General features: G+C 42.9%; 1 protein-coding gene across 1 annotated transcript in view; it reads left to right on the top strand.

Annotated features, from left to right (window-relative positions):
* The first annotated feature begins 1,149 nt into the window (after positions 1 to 1,149).
* SULF2 (sulfatase 2) overlaps positions 1,150 to 14,604 on the top strand; it is a 127,043-nt gene continuing 113,588 nt past the window's right edge. The window contains exon 1 of the mRNA XM_063145779.1: positions 1,150 to 1,247. The gene's annotated coding sequence lies outside the window, so the exon portion shown is untranslated. The remainder of the gene's footprint in view (positions 1,248 to 14,604) is intronic.

Genomic DNA, 14,604 nt, shown 5'->3' with positions numbered 1-14,604 from the left:
CTTCCTTAACAACCATCATCACCAATCTAGCCTTCCAACAACAGAGAAACTAGACGATCAACAATATAATCATTTGCAGCTTGGCTATTGAGTTAAGATAGATATAGATATGGTGCCTTTAAAATACTAGTAAGAACCAAGTTACACCTATGAATTTTTTTTCCCTTTCATATCTTAATTAGAGATCACCTTCCAACAAAAAGAGGGAATGTGCTCTGTTTATTCTCAAGGAAAGACTTAATGATGCTCGGGACATTTTCTCTTACAGCAAACCTTCATTTTGTCCATCATGTCACATAGTGATATGTTGGGAGGGGGGTTGTCTTATCCGTTAGCCACACGGGGGGGGGGCTTTTAGTTGAGGAAATCCGTGTGTGCGCGTGGGAGAGAGATTCCTTTTTAGAAATAAGTTTACAGGACAATATGTCGGTGTGTTTCTGAGCGACTTGCGATGTTTGGTTTACACTACCCACCATGGCTTTCGGATAAGGTGAAGCGCTGAATAGCAAAGTCTTTCCCGTCGCTGCTTCGGCTGCTTTACTTGGACTTTGAACAAATGCCGGGGGGGCCGGTGGAACAGGTTTCCACCCCCTCTGAGCCGCTTGGGGATTGCGTCAAAGATGGGGAGGAGGATCCTCCTGGAAATAAATTAACTTATTTAAAAAAACAAAAACAAAAAAACAAGCCGCGCCACACACACGTCTCTCTCTCTCTCTCCCCTCCCCGCTCCTCCCTCCCCGCTCTGTTTTGAAATGGGATCCAGCCGCTGCCTTTCGCCGGGGCGTAATCGCCTTCTGCCCAGCTCTGAGCCGCACCGGCAGCAGGCGCTGGAAAAAGCAGAGCGCCGCGCTCCTTGCCGGGGCCGGGATGGTCTGCGCTCCGCGTCTGATATTTAAAGCCCGCTGCGCGGTGCAGCCGGCAGAATAGTCGTTGAGGGGAAAGAAACCTTCGCGACTGCAGCCGAGCAGGGCAGAGCGCGCCGGCTGCCGGTGGGGCGTGGAGGGCGGAAGACCCGAACGAGCCAAGCAAGGAGGGCGAAGAGAGAGACGAGCCGGCCCTCGCGCACTCTCGTCGTCTCTCCCCGCCGGCGGGGACGCGGCGCACCGGTGGCCTGCGGCTGGGCGGGAGAGGATGCGATGCCGGGGCGCCCGGCGGAGCTCAGCGGCGGCCGGGAACGCGGGCTGCTCTTGAGGCAGAGGGGCAAAGGGACATGTTCCCGCGGCTACTACGCCTTCGGCAACGGCCAGGTGAGTTTGGCTGGCCGAGGGGAGGAAAGCGGGGCGGGCGGCCGGCCGGCCGGGGGCGAGCCGAGGGAGCCCCCTAACGGGAGAGGCGAGCGCGAGCCGGCGCTGGTGCAGAAGGGGCGGCGGGAGCCCGCGGGGGCGCCGCCGCCCAGGAGACAGCCGGAGACCCCCCGCGGCGGCGCCGGTAACCCAGCCCTCGGCCAGCGAGGCGTTCGTGGGAGGCTGAGCAGCAGCTGCCTCCTTTCCTTCGGAGGCGGCGCAAGTTGCAACCCACCCACGGGAGTGAAGGGACGCCGGCCGGCTCGCTCGCTCACACACACACACCTCCCCGGTATTGCGGGCCTGTGTCCCAGACACAGCGGAGCTGGGCGACCGGACCCCGCGAGGCGGTTGAATGGGTTTCCATCTGTTTCAGAGTCTCACCAGGGAATGACGGGCTCCAACTTTGCGGGGCTGAGTCTGGGCTGCATGCACACGAGGGGAGCGACTTTGCAAAACAGCAGCAACTGACGCCTCAGCGCTTCGCTCAGCGGTTAGCAAGTCGCCGTGTGAGGGCTGGGTCGGCGGGCGGGGGAGCAGAATCTGCTGCTGGGGGGGGGCGTTGAGTAGAGGGGTGTTAGTTTGTCATTCTGGCTTGCCTGCTGAAGGCAGCGCCTTGCTGCTGATTGACACGTGCATGCTTATCATTTGATGACTTGTCGCGTGATGACACCTAACCGAACGTGTGAACTTTCCCCGCGGAAATGCACATGTACCTGAGTTGGCATGGGTTGATACCAAGAGTTCGGATGGCTCATTCGCACGTGCTCTTCTTTCCTCGCGAGTCACATGCGAGTGGCTGTGATAAAAAGTGGAAGCATGTCCTTAGCTGCACAGGAAGACACTGCTGTAAAAGGCAGTAAGCCCGATTCCTTGAGATATAAAAGATGCTACACCAAACGCAAATGGGTTCAGTTATTGGTTTTTGTTTTGTTTTTACAAATGTATCGTTTGCCTGACACAGTTTTATTCTTATGTGGGGGTCCTAGAAAAGTACCCAATTCATTTTAAATGTTCCCTGTAGCAGAAAGGGCACACCGACAGCTGTGGTATCTTAGAAATCAACTAGTTTGGGTATCTTACCCTATAAATTCAGCATTCAAAGGCAACACCTGCCTTCATCAGGAGCCTGAAGCAGACTGAATAGGCAGCAGTTAGGTCTATGAAAAAATAACCTTTTGTTGTGGCTGGCTGGCACACATGACAGTGTATCAGCTTGGCCATTGAACAGAACCTTTGCCATGTATAGACACTTAAAATGTAGTGAGGGTCACCCAGAGACCCTTTTAAAGACACACACAGACACACTTTTAAAAAATAAGGCCCATCTTTATTCTAAGGAGCTGTCCTTGATACAGTACATTACAGCTTCATACGGAATATGGCCCATTCACAATTCTACAGCAATTCTACACCCTTTTCTTTGCAGCGAAGCTAGGTCTTGTGGGGTTTTTTTCTTACTAATGAATTCAAGGCTCTGTTGGAGGAAGTTCTTATGTGTCTGTCCTGAGATCTTAGAACAGTGGTAAAGTGTATTCCCACTTCGCTGAAATAGTTTGTGGTTGATGTGAAACATCAAAAAGTCATCCATTCAGTGTTTAAATGGAAGTAAGTCCTATTTTTCAGTAAAAAAAATGTTCCTTCCAGATAAGGATTCTTAGGATTTCAGTTTTCCTTACCCAATTCATTATTAAAATATATATTTTAAAAATTAATGTATTGTAGGGAGAATATTTTGGAGAATATTTGGAAATAAGATGTACATTTCTTTCTATAAAGGTTACTAGTATGAAGGCTGGTTACAGTTGCCATTGCTTGCAGTTGTCAGTGGGAGAAATGATTCAAAAGTACCTGCTGTATAATTTAGTGTTCAAAAAAGGGCCTGGAACATTTCCTTCTTTTCTGATGAAAAATTAGACATTTGCACAGAAGGTATAATTTTTCTAAATAGCTCAGCTATGTAAATCTGTTCTATTGGAGTAACCATCAGCTGTCATGTTTAGTAGTGCTTGAGATTTGGATCTATTTTGTCATATTTTAGAATTAGACAGCCAACTGAGTTTGGGGACACCATTAAGTGTGATTACAACATAAATAAGGATGCAGTCCCAGCATGCCTCAGACAGCATGTAGTTTATAGGACTTTTCCTGTCTAACCAGGCATAGGATTGTAGCTTAACTGACTTCCAAAATATTTTAATACATGTTTGTATGTTGACAAGAAACAGTTATATGAGATAGTGAAATAACCTGTTATATTAAAAAGATGGAGATATCATGCAATCCAAGAGGGAGGTGTTGACCAAGGTGGTAATCCAATATTCACTACTCTTGTTTTTTATGGGATCTTGGGTGTATCATAAGGCTGCAACCCCAAACACATTTACAAAGGAGTAAGCCCCATTGAGTACTTACTTCTGAGTAAACATACATAGTATGTCACTAAGAAACTGAGAAAAATCTGTTAGAGCAATGCAACTTCAGTGAAGGGGGTAAGGAGGGAAGCAAATAGAAAGCTCAGACTGGTGCTACAATGGTCAACATGTCTGTGTTATTGGCAAGGTTGCTAAGGAATGTAGTTAGAACAGAATATTTTTCATGACCATGCAATAGGGTGAATTGTGTTGTTTCTTCCACTTAAATAGCACATCTGCCATAACCTTCAAATTATTCTGATCCCCTGGCAAGGGTGAACTACTGTCTACTGGCCTGCATTTCCAAATGTACTGCCATCTTTTCATCCTTGTATGTTTTATTTCAGCATTTTAGTTAACTTAATCAGATTTCCATTGCATCCCAATCCTACATGCATTTACTTGGAAGTAAGACCCATACAATATAAATTGCTTCTAATTAAGAGTGCATAGAATTGCAACCCTCAGTGTTTACACACAGATTTTTTTAACCGTATGTATTAATTTAATTTGGGCAAACAAATCTTAAACGATGGTTTTATATTCTTTCTAGGTCAGATGAGTCAAAAGAACTCACTCTTTGCGTATGTGGTATTTGGTGCATGATGAAACTAGTGAGAATCACAAAATTTAGCCATAAGAGTGTTTACAGTAGGGAGTGTATATAGGATGGACGCTTTCCAAAGTCTGAAGTTGCAGGGGCATTACAGTCAGTAAGATTCAGTGATGGGCATGCCTCCATGGCTCTGAGCCAGTTTCCCCTAGCCTTGTGCGTTCCAGATGGTTTGGACTGTAACTATCAGCATTATTGACCATTGATCATACTGGTTGTGGGTGTATGGGAGTTAACTATACCACCAAGATACTGTACTTTCCATTTGTCCTGATCTCTATTCTTTCCATTCACACATTTTACCAACTTGGACAGCTTTAAAAACTGTGGCATGCCCCCCACTTGGAAGCCTGACTAGCACTGACATCGGCCTTGTTTCGGCACCAAGTTAAAACATCACTACTTATTAAAACCTTTGAGGGCTAAATTTGCTTCAAAGTTGCACATAGTTTTAATTTTTTACTGGTTTTAACTCGTTAATAGTTACTTTGTTTTTAGCTGTGTACGTTATTCATTGTTTTATGCTGTTTTAATTGATTTTATCTGTATGTTGCCCTGAGATCCCAATGATGTAGGGTGGGATACAAATAACTTAATAAATAAATAAATGATGATTAGATAAATTCATGTGGAATAAGGCTATCAATCATGGCTAGGCATCATGGCTGTATATTGCTGCCAGTATCAGAACAGTATGCTTCCCAATGCCAATTGCTGGGTAGCATGAGCAGGAAGATGTTGTTATATTCATATCCTGCTTGTGGATGTCCCATTGGGGCATCTAGTTGGCTACTGTTGGGAGTAGACTAGATAGGCCTTTGGTCCGATCCAACACACCTCTTCTTCCTCTTCTGCCAAGGTTTTAATCCTTCTATCTAGTTTGGTTTGCTTACCTGTCAGTCTCAAGCCTGAACACCCAGTAACTCTTTGTAAATAGCAAGTCTACTGTATTTCTTCTAGTCTTTCAGTAGGCAGCACAAACCTATAGCAAATCTTTCAGACTCCAGTGAACTCAATTGTTTATTATCCTTGGTCAACATGGAACCCAGGCCTGAGCACTTCGAGCTATCACTAGTACATGAATAAGATTTGCTAATAGTTGTACAGCCAAGTTGATGGAGGAGATAGTGATACTTGTTTTGGGCAGGGAGAAGGAGACATTCTGAGAATGCAATTTGGTTTGCAAACTATTTGCATTTTCAATTGGTTTGCATAATACAGGATTAGGGCTGCACTGAATATTCTCCTATCTTGTTTTCAGTTCGTAATTAGCTGTTTGAAGGTTTCGAGTTGGAAGAATTCCAAATATTACTATTTTGTCAGACCATTCATATTTTCCTCAATGTTTTTTGAAGCCATTCATTCCTCTACTTCAGTAACGCCTCCCTCCCTCCCCTTCATTGCTTTTTTGGGGGTTACATAGATGGCCCATCCAATTAGGGATTATGTAGTAAATGTGATAACATGACAACATTAGATAACCAGTCAGATTTGCTTATCTGGTAATGTCACTGTGGGCACATGAAGTCAATTCTGAGAGAGAGAAAAAGTGTGTGTGTGCATGAAAGGAATCTACACAAATAGGCAAACATGTTTTGTGGGCATTGCCAAAAATCACCTAAAGACAAGGCCCTTTGACTTGGAAAAAAATGTTTCTCCCACCCCACCCCACCCCAAACAGTAAGTAATTTCAATGCAACCTCTAGAAAGAAGAATGTATAGGATAATATAACTGGCAGGAGCTCAATGGACTAAGCTCCTAGGAACAGTTTGGTTTCTTGGAAGCTTACCAGAGCCTCTTTGATGAGAAGATCAATCATGGCTGGCAAAGTTCCCTGAAGACAAACATTTTCCACCATTACTGGCCTCCCCTTGCAAAGTAATAGCAGCAGTGGAGTGTTGGGGATATTCTAGGTGCATTCTTGACATTTGCACAGGGCAATAGTCCTGGCTGATTGTGAAGGTTTGAGGCCTACAGTGGCACTGTAATAATGTCAGATTTAGAGGCCTGGGGTTTTTCTGTTGGGAGTAGTTTCATTTCTCTAGTTAAGATTCGTTTCCTTGGTTAACTTTCATTTCTCCAATTAAGTTTCATTTCTTCAAGTTTCAAACAACACTTTCTGTTTTGGGGGAAGAGGATATAAAAGAGTGAGAGGGTTAGAGGGGTGAGAGTAGGAAATGACAACAGCATGAGGAAGCAGCAGCTGGGAGAAGCCTAAATGCAGCTAGGGTAAAGGACTTAATTTTGCAACTTTTTAAAATGCCTTTGTACCACTCAGCTCTATTGACTAAATACCTATATTTGTATATTGATTGTTTTATTATACCAGTAAACTGTTGTGTTAAACCTCAAGTGTCTGGTGTGCCAATCACCCTGTATCTACAGCCTAAACCCCATGTTACTGGGAAGGTGAAGGCAAACAAATGAAGGTTAAGGAGCAGAGATCCTTAAGGAGTTGTTCAAGGCATCCAGGAACCCTGACATTGATACCCTACATTCTATATTACATGCTGGTTCTTCAGCCGTCAAATCAGTGTGGAAACGGTTCTTCAATAGTAGGACGTTTCCACCACCTCACTGTTCAGGCTGAACAGTTTTTGAAACTAAGAATGTCTTCCTGGTGTTGTAGGTCAGTCTACCTCCATGAAGTTTAAAACAATTGCTTCGTGTCCTATCCTCAGTGTGAAATATGAAGAGCTGTCCCCCTTCCCTTGAACATTAACTGCTTATTCTCCACTCTTCCCCACTCCTGTCTCCATATACATACCCACTCAGCCGACTTAGTTTCTTGAGTCTTTTCTGGTACGATTTATAAACTAGGCTATTGTTCACCAACTTGTGTCCCCAGATGTTTAGACTACAGCTCCCATCACCATTTACCATTGGCCATGATGGGTGGGGATGATGGGTTTTACAGTTCAGCAATGTCTGGGGACCTAAGGCTGATCTAGACACTTATACTTGTAGCTGTCTTTATTATTTTCCTACTGGAGCTGGAGAAGTAAATACCCTCTGATGTTAAAGGAATGTTTTGCTCTACAGTAAACTCTAGTTAGAGTAGCTAGGTTCCCATAAGACCTATCGTCACTTCGTTGGAGCTACATGTAAGAGTTAACTTTGTTCAAAGAAGTTTTTCTATAAAAGCAAACTGTTAGAATCCTGATGGGAATCCCTGGATATTAAGCAGGGATAACCAAGCTTTGCCAAGTTTGCATCAGTAATTTTCAAGAGCCTCTGGGTCTTTCTCTTTTCCCATAAAATGGAGTAGATTACTGTTTTCCCTTGGCCAATATAAGAAAATGTGGTCTGTGGAACACTATGGCCTCCATAATGCAGGACATCTTGGTCATTTATCACACCATATTAAAATGTAAAGAGAGGTTGTTATGCATTTCACTGTGGTACTTACTTCAGAGCTTTCTAGGTAATGGCCAGTGGAGAAATATAACAAAAGTTCATAATGAAACTTCTTAGGAAAAGTTTACACAATCAAACTGAGAATGTGGCTGAAGTGGGAAATGCTGAACTTGGCATGGTTTCACAGGGTAGCTTCATAATATGTCTAGACTGCAACCTAAGTGACACTTAGCATGCATAAGTGCTGCTGCTGCTGTTTATACTGGTTCTAGCTCTTATACTAGTCATATGCTACTCCGAATTAGGTCTTTCACATGCTTTAACAGTGTTCTAAAAGCTCCATCTTTGCAGTTGGTTTTTGTACACTGCCATCTCTGTGCAGACCACATCCAGCTTGACATCAATACAAGCAATAGCTACCATGCCAGTGGTGTTCATGAAAATTGGTGAGCAAAAAGTAAGGTGAGGAATTGTACAATAAATGTGGAGGTGAGCAGTAAGTTGGACACATCATGAAGCAATGGTTCAGCCACATTACCACTCGCCAAATTTGTTGGTGGTCTTCTCTACTCACGCTCTCAGTATGTCAATTAAGTTGTGTAAATTAGCCCTTTGTCTTCTGACTTGACATGCTGTTGCTTTTCCCAACTTCAATAATAATTGGAAAGAATTTGACTGTGATCCCTTTCTGAATACTGTCAGCTCTAGGATGACAGCTTGACCACTTTGAATGTGTCAGGTTGTCATCCTTGATGCATTTTTATGAATGGTTTAAAGCTGTTGATTAGGTTTTGCAACTAACGTGGAGGCCTGTTGAAAGCTTGTCTCTATAATATTCAAATACACATTTCAGGAGCAAATAGATTATTTTAAAAAATCTTTTAAAGTTTCCTTACCTAGTTATTACGAGCAAAGCATATTCTGATTGTAGGCTTTCAGTTGGTTGTAAAGAGTACTTATGAAGAGTACTTATTTTGATAATGACAGAGATGTAATGTGTGAAAATAGTTTAAACATCTGTGTAGGGAAGGTAGAGTGTAAAGTAATTATTTTGGTAAAAGATGTTTGAAAGCAAACATGCTGCTTTATGTTCTCACAAATAACTGTAATTTTACAGCTGTAAATACACATAAGAAACTGTAAGTAAAACCATTTGAGTAATATGTGTGTTTACTTCTCTGGGTCTCAAACAAGAAATTCCACAGACAGGCATTTTATCAAAAACATGAAATCTGTCTGAACAAGCTTACAATTTAATTTTAAATGCAACAGAGATGCAAGGCAAAGTACAATAGTGATGATGGGTTGAAAGAAAGAAAAATGATCCAGCAACTGAGGTCACATAACATAATGGGACTCATTTTTTTGTTTTGAAGAACATGATAATCAGGACAAACCTGCTGCCCATAAAATCTACAAGGGGAAAAGGAAGTGTGGTCAAAACAACAAAGATTAAGAGGTTGAAACCTTAACTCAGTAGCCAGTAAGAGATGTCATTCAGAAAAACAGGTAGCTGATCGTCAACCAAGGCAAAATAATAATCCTTTTGTGTACTCAGTAAGGATGTATTCATCATGTGGAATCACACAGGTGTAAAAACTGTAAAGAAAAGAGCTGACTAATATGGTAATTTTCTACTTGGATTTCATTTCTGAATGAGAAATAAGGAAAATACACATACTATGTGGACATGATACAGAAACCACTGGCTTCCACTGCATATTGACATACTATGTCTATCAGACCACATGTTAGAGTGTAGAATCAAAACTCCACAGAAGCAATATACGCAAGAAAGTCTAACAAGAATGTTCTGCACTGTTTTAGTGCCATCTTCACTGTACGTTTTGGAAAGTTTCCATCTCCCACTGGGTCACATGTCCCAAGACTCAAGCAGGTCCTGAACATGGGATTTAAGACAAGGAGTTGGTGTGATGCCACTGCTTGGCTCTGGCTAGGTAGGAACTACAAGGAGAGCCAGCAGAGCAGTAAGAGTTTCTTAACAGTAGGACAGAGTTGGTCCTACTGCTGTTAAGAAACTCTATAAACTTCCAGGCCAGTCTTGATCTCTGGTTTGACCAACAAGAGGAAAGTACTGATAAGTTTTGTGGTAAATGGCCTCACCCTTCTGCACATCCCACTACCTTGACAAGAGGCAGGTATAACATTTGGAGGCCAATGCATTGCACAACATCCAAATGGTGTACTACAGTGCCAAATGGAAAGTGGGAAGCTGGAGTTGCATTTAAAGGCCTTGTCAAAGGCTGTGTGTGCGTCATGTACGCAAAGGCCATACCTGTATGACATAGCAAAGTGCACCCAGCACTTCTGGCCTTTGAGGAATGTGAGGGAAAGGAGAAACAACTCACACATTTTCCACAGAGTACTTATCTGCTAGGATGCTGAGTTGGTAGCTTTGGTTCAGAGTCCAGTGTGGGTCTTTGAGTGCAAATCAGCTGACAACTAATCATCATGTCACTCTGAAGGCCACAGAGAGTAAGCTTGTGCCAAGCCTCATCTGTTTCTGCTGTCATCCCTCTCCTGAACTATGCAGAGAACTGGACTTACCAGGCTGTTGACCCCATTCCTCTGGACTAGCTCAATTCAGAAGGGTTGTGGTTATTGGTTCAACCCTTGTCCTTACCAAGGTGTTTTTAATATTAGCTTAGGATGTGCTAGCTGCTGCTGGATTCTTTTGCGGGCTGGGCTTGGCTACAGACTACCCTACCCTGAGGACTGAGGATGCAGCCAGAGAGAACTATCCATACCAGGGTGTGTGTTGAGGAGTACACTGCTTTGCCTTGATGGGCTGGTTTTGTCCTTTGCTGTGCTATCTTCACTGCAATGCATTGCAAATGCTTCACCAATAGTAATGAATGAAAGTTGTAAAAGTATTCTTCACCAGTGCACCTGTGCTGCACTTAATGTCTCTGTTTACATTTTGATTCTGCTGCTGCACTCTGTGCATGCATTCCCGGCGGTGTGCATGCCCAGAGATCCTGACAAAAATAATGAGGAAGAAAAACACACAACAAAGGAGAGATGTTCTGCTTGAAACAGCAGGCTGAAATGCCTTCTGTTAAGGAAGACTTCTACGTCAACCTTGCCATATAACATAGAAGTTTGCTTCAATGGATCGCATTTTGGCAATATAAATTGTAAGTGTGACCCTCCAAATCTGGATTAGGAGCACAGTGGAGGGCAAAGGGTTAAAGCAGGACTAGGCAACAAGTGGGCTACATGCACACCATTTGCTGTGGCAGCAAAAAAAACAAAAAAAACCAGCCATTTGTTATCGAATTTTGGCAGCAACCACTACGAAGTGGTAAAAGGTAAAATTTAGCTTCAGCGGAAGCAATCTTGCCCTTTTCACTGCTCTGTAGTGGTTTGCTTCCAAAGCCACTATGGGAGTCCACCCCATGGTGGACAGGGGGGCAAGAGTGGCCACTGGATTGCCAAAGTTGCCTCCCCTGGTTTAAAGTTTTGTTAAAGGTTTGTTCAGCTTGGAAAAAAGGAAGATAAGGGAAGACATGATAGCAGGGTAGAAAATTCTGCATGGTGTGGAGAATGTGGATAGGGAGACATTTTTCCCTATGAAAAATCCCATGAAGCTGATTGGTGGGAGATTCAGGACAAATTTAAGGAAATACTTTTGTAAGACATCGCATAGTTAAACTATGGAATGTGTTACAACAAGATGTGGTGATGGCCACCAATTTGGATGGCTTTAAAGGGGGGTTGGATAAATTCCTAGCTATCAGTGGCACCTAGTCCTGATGGCTAAGTATCAGAGGCAGTAAGTCTGTATACACTAGTTGCTGGGGAACATGGGTGGGAGGGTGCTGTTATACTGTGTCTGGGTTGTAGCTCCCTGGTTGGCACTGTGAACAGAGTGCTGGACTAAATGGACCCTTGGTCTGATCCAGCACGGCTCTTTTTATGTCCTTAAAGTCTACCACCCCACCCCACCCCACTAGGGTCCCACTCTGAATTGAGTCCTCTGCATTTGATTTAGATTTTTTTAAAAAGGGGGGAGAGATGTAGCTGCTAGCTACAACTGCAAAGTAGTGTGTAGTTTGGCTTCAAGAGCAGCAATGTTTCTTGTGATGTCTTTTGAATTTTTAGAAAGCCCAGAAGCTGAACTAGGACAAGATGCAGATAGTACTAGCTGTTCTCATAGTGTTCTTGGGGAAACACCTGATGCAGACAGATGACACAACCAGGTATTCCCACCCCCCATCCAAATTTACCCAGGTTCTAGAAGTTTTCTCTCTCTAAGTGTCAAGAGCTATGGTTCCAGCACACCACTCAGTAAATGAAATCTTAGTCTGTGTACAAACTGGTGTCATTGAGTTATGAAGCCCGCAAAGGGACCAGCTTGGAGGTAGATGATCAAGCTGATTTTATACATCTACACCTACACCCACACACACCAAGTGCTTCCTAAGTACTCATGCCAGAAAGGTAACCTGCAATCCTATGCATCTTCACTTGGAAGCAAGTCCCACTGTTCTCAGTGGGGCTTCATCCCGAGTAAGTATATTTGGAATTGCAGGCTGTGTCTTGTAGCGGTCTGCAGCTATGTACCTGCCAGTTCACTCATGCAATTCAGTGGTGCTTTCCTCTCTGCAGGTATATGAAAGCTTGATCAAAATTTCTCAGGCCAATAATTTTGTCACAGCTTGAGAACTTCTTTAATCAAGACTTGTCTGAGCAAAAAGGAGTCTGTGGCAGAGATGTACAGATATATTTACTCTGATTTATCTACCAGGAAAAGGTGAAAACGTTGTTGTTGCTTTAGGAACAGAATGCCAACTTGCTGTGCTAGGATGTTTTTTCTTTTATTACACAGCTTGCTGTGCTAGGATTTTTTCTTTTTTTACACAGCCACTTCTGGTCTTTAGAAGATGCCATTTCCCCTTGTGCCGCTTTTAATTGATTTCCATCACATTAGCAGAGCTTGTCAGCCTAGACAAAAGCAGTACATTGGGAATTTATCAAAAATTGACTCATTGATTCCTTGAACTGATGAAACAATTGGAACTTGATATACCCCATACAGCTTCTTTAAAAAGCTTTCTCTTCTATTGCAATAAAGAAAAACCCTTGAGGTCAGAAGACTGGAAAGTATAATTATCATACTGTAGAAATCATACGGCAGTCTAAGTCTTAAAACATGAGAATTGCTACAAGATAAGCCAGCTTGCATAAGAATTGCCTTGTTGGATCAGACTCAGATCCGTCCTGTTCTGCTTTCAGCCACAGCCAGCCTGATGCATCTAGAAACTTAGGAAGCTGCTCTAACTGGCCTTCTAGCTCAATATTGCCTACTTTGCTCTGCCTATCAGCAATTCTCCAAGGTCTTGGGCAGTGGTTTTTCACTTGACTTACTGCCTGGTCCTTTTAACTGGTGATGCTGAGCAATGAGCCTGGGACCTTCAGCATGCAAAGTAGGTGCTCTACCACTGAACTACCCTCCCAAAGCTTATAAGCAGGGCATGAAGATAGATGCCATCCACTTTAGTTTGTTCTTAGTATCAGAGGGATACTTCTTAAATATAAATATAGAGGTTCCATTTAGCTGTTCGTAGGCCTCTCTTCAATTAATTTAACTATTCATTTTTAAAAGCCAACTCAGCTAATGGTTCAGAAAGTCACCAAGATGACTCCATTGGTTTTTGACAACACAGCTAGGAATCTAGAGCCATTCCCACGCTCACCCCAAAGGAGCTCTATCCTTTCTACTTCACTCCAAACAAGTTGGCAAAAAAGGATTGATAATTTTACACATGCTCTGCTCCAAACATGTGCAAAACACTCCAGGGCACTCAGAAGGAAGTGGCACGAGCAGTGTCATAATCCCTGCAGGGACACCGGGACCCAGTCTTCCCCACAGCAAAAGAAGCTCTGCCAAGGAATTAAAGCATCCCCTGCTGCTGCCTCCTTCTCTTGTCCCAGGTAGGTTTAGCAGATCCTTGAAGCTGGATGAGGTATCTGAGACCAGAGAAGGCAACTAAAGCAGCACAGACATTTGAGGTGTTGGGCCCTGTTCAGTCCACACCTACTTATGAGTAATTGAATATGGATGCTCACTTTTATGAGTACTCCCATTTGATAACCTGTGACATTCCTAGTCATGGTTGCATTTCTTGAATATGCAAGAAGACACAAAGCTATTTAAAAAAACAAAAATAACTACACCATGTGGCAGTTCTAACACATTTCTATTTTCTTAAAATATGTACAATATTTAACCCTCTGTCAATTGAACAGTAGAGTGTACTAATTTGGTATTTGGGTCAAGTGTACCAGGCATGCAAATAAAATACCTGGTGAAAGTTACTAAGAATCACACCATTTGCAGGTACCTGTTGTCCTGACCAGTAATATTTGGCAGAGTCACTTTGACCCTATGGTTTTACAGCTGCCCTAATCGTTCCAATATGGGTATTCTGTTTTTCACCAAATTAAGGAGTGGTAGTGAAATACCACATGGCAATTCACATCTAGGGATATCTGTCACTGGGAAATTTATTTTATTTTATTTATTTATTACATTTTTATACCGCCCAATAGCCGAAGCTCTCTGGGCGGTTCACAAAAATTAAAACCACAATAAAACAACCAACAGGTTAAAAGCACAATTACAAAATACAGTACAAAAAGGAAATACAATTCTTTTTTACTCAGAGTTCTGAAAGCCAAGCTGTGGGCTCTTCCCCAAACTCTAGGAACACTTTTGTGCATTGAGGGGGGAGGTTCTGCAATTTGCACAAATTTCTGACCAATTTGTGCAAATTATGCTGAATTTGCCCAAATTATGCAATTTTGGCCATAATTTGTGCAAATTCAGCTGTAATTTGTATAGAGGGCTCAGAAATGTGCACCCCCTCTCAATAAATATGCAAAATTCAAAGAAAATCCACAAACTGGCCC

Source organism: Elgaria multicarinata, chromosome 1, assembly GCF_023053635.1.
Source record: "Elgaria multicarinata webbii isolate HBS135686 ecotype San Diego chromosome 1, rElgMul1.1.pri, whole genome shotgun sequence".
Taxonomy (NCBI): domain Eukaryota; kingdom Metazoa; phylum Chordata; class Lepidosauria; order Squamata; family Anguidae; genus Elgaria; species Elgaria multicarinata.
The sequence above is the reverse complement of the archived record's forward strand: the minus strand, read 5'-3'. Positions and strand labels throughout refer to the sequence as shown.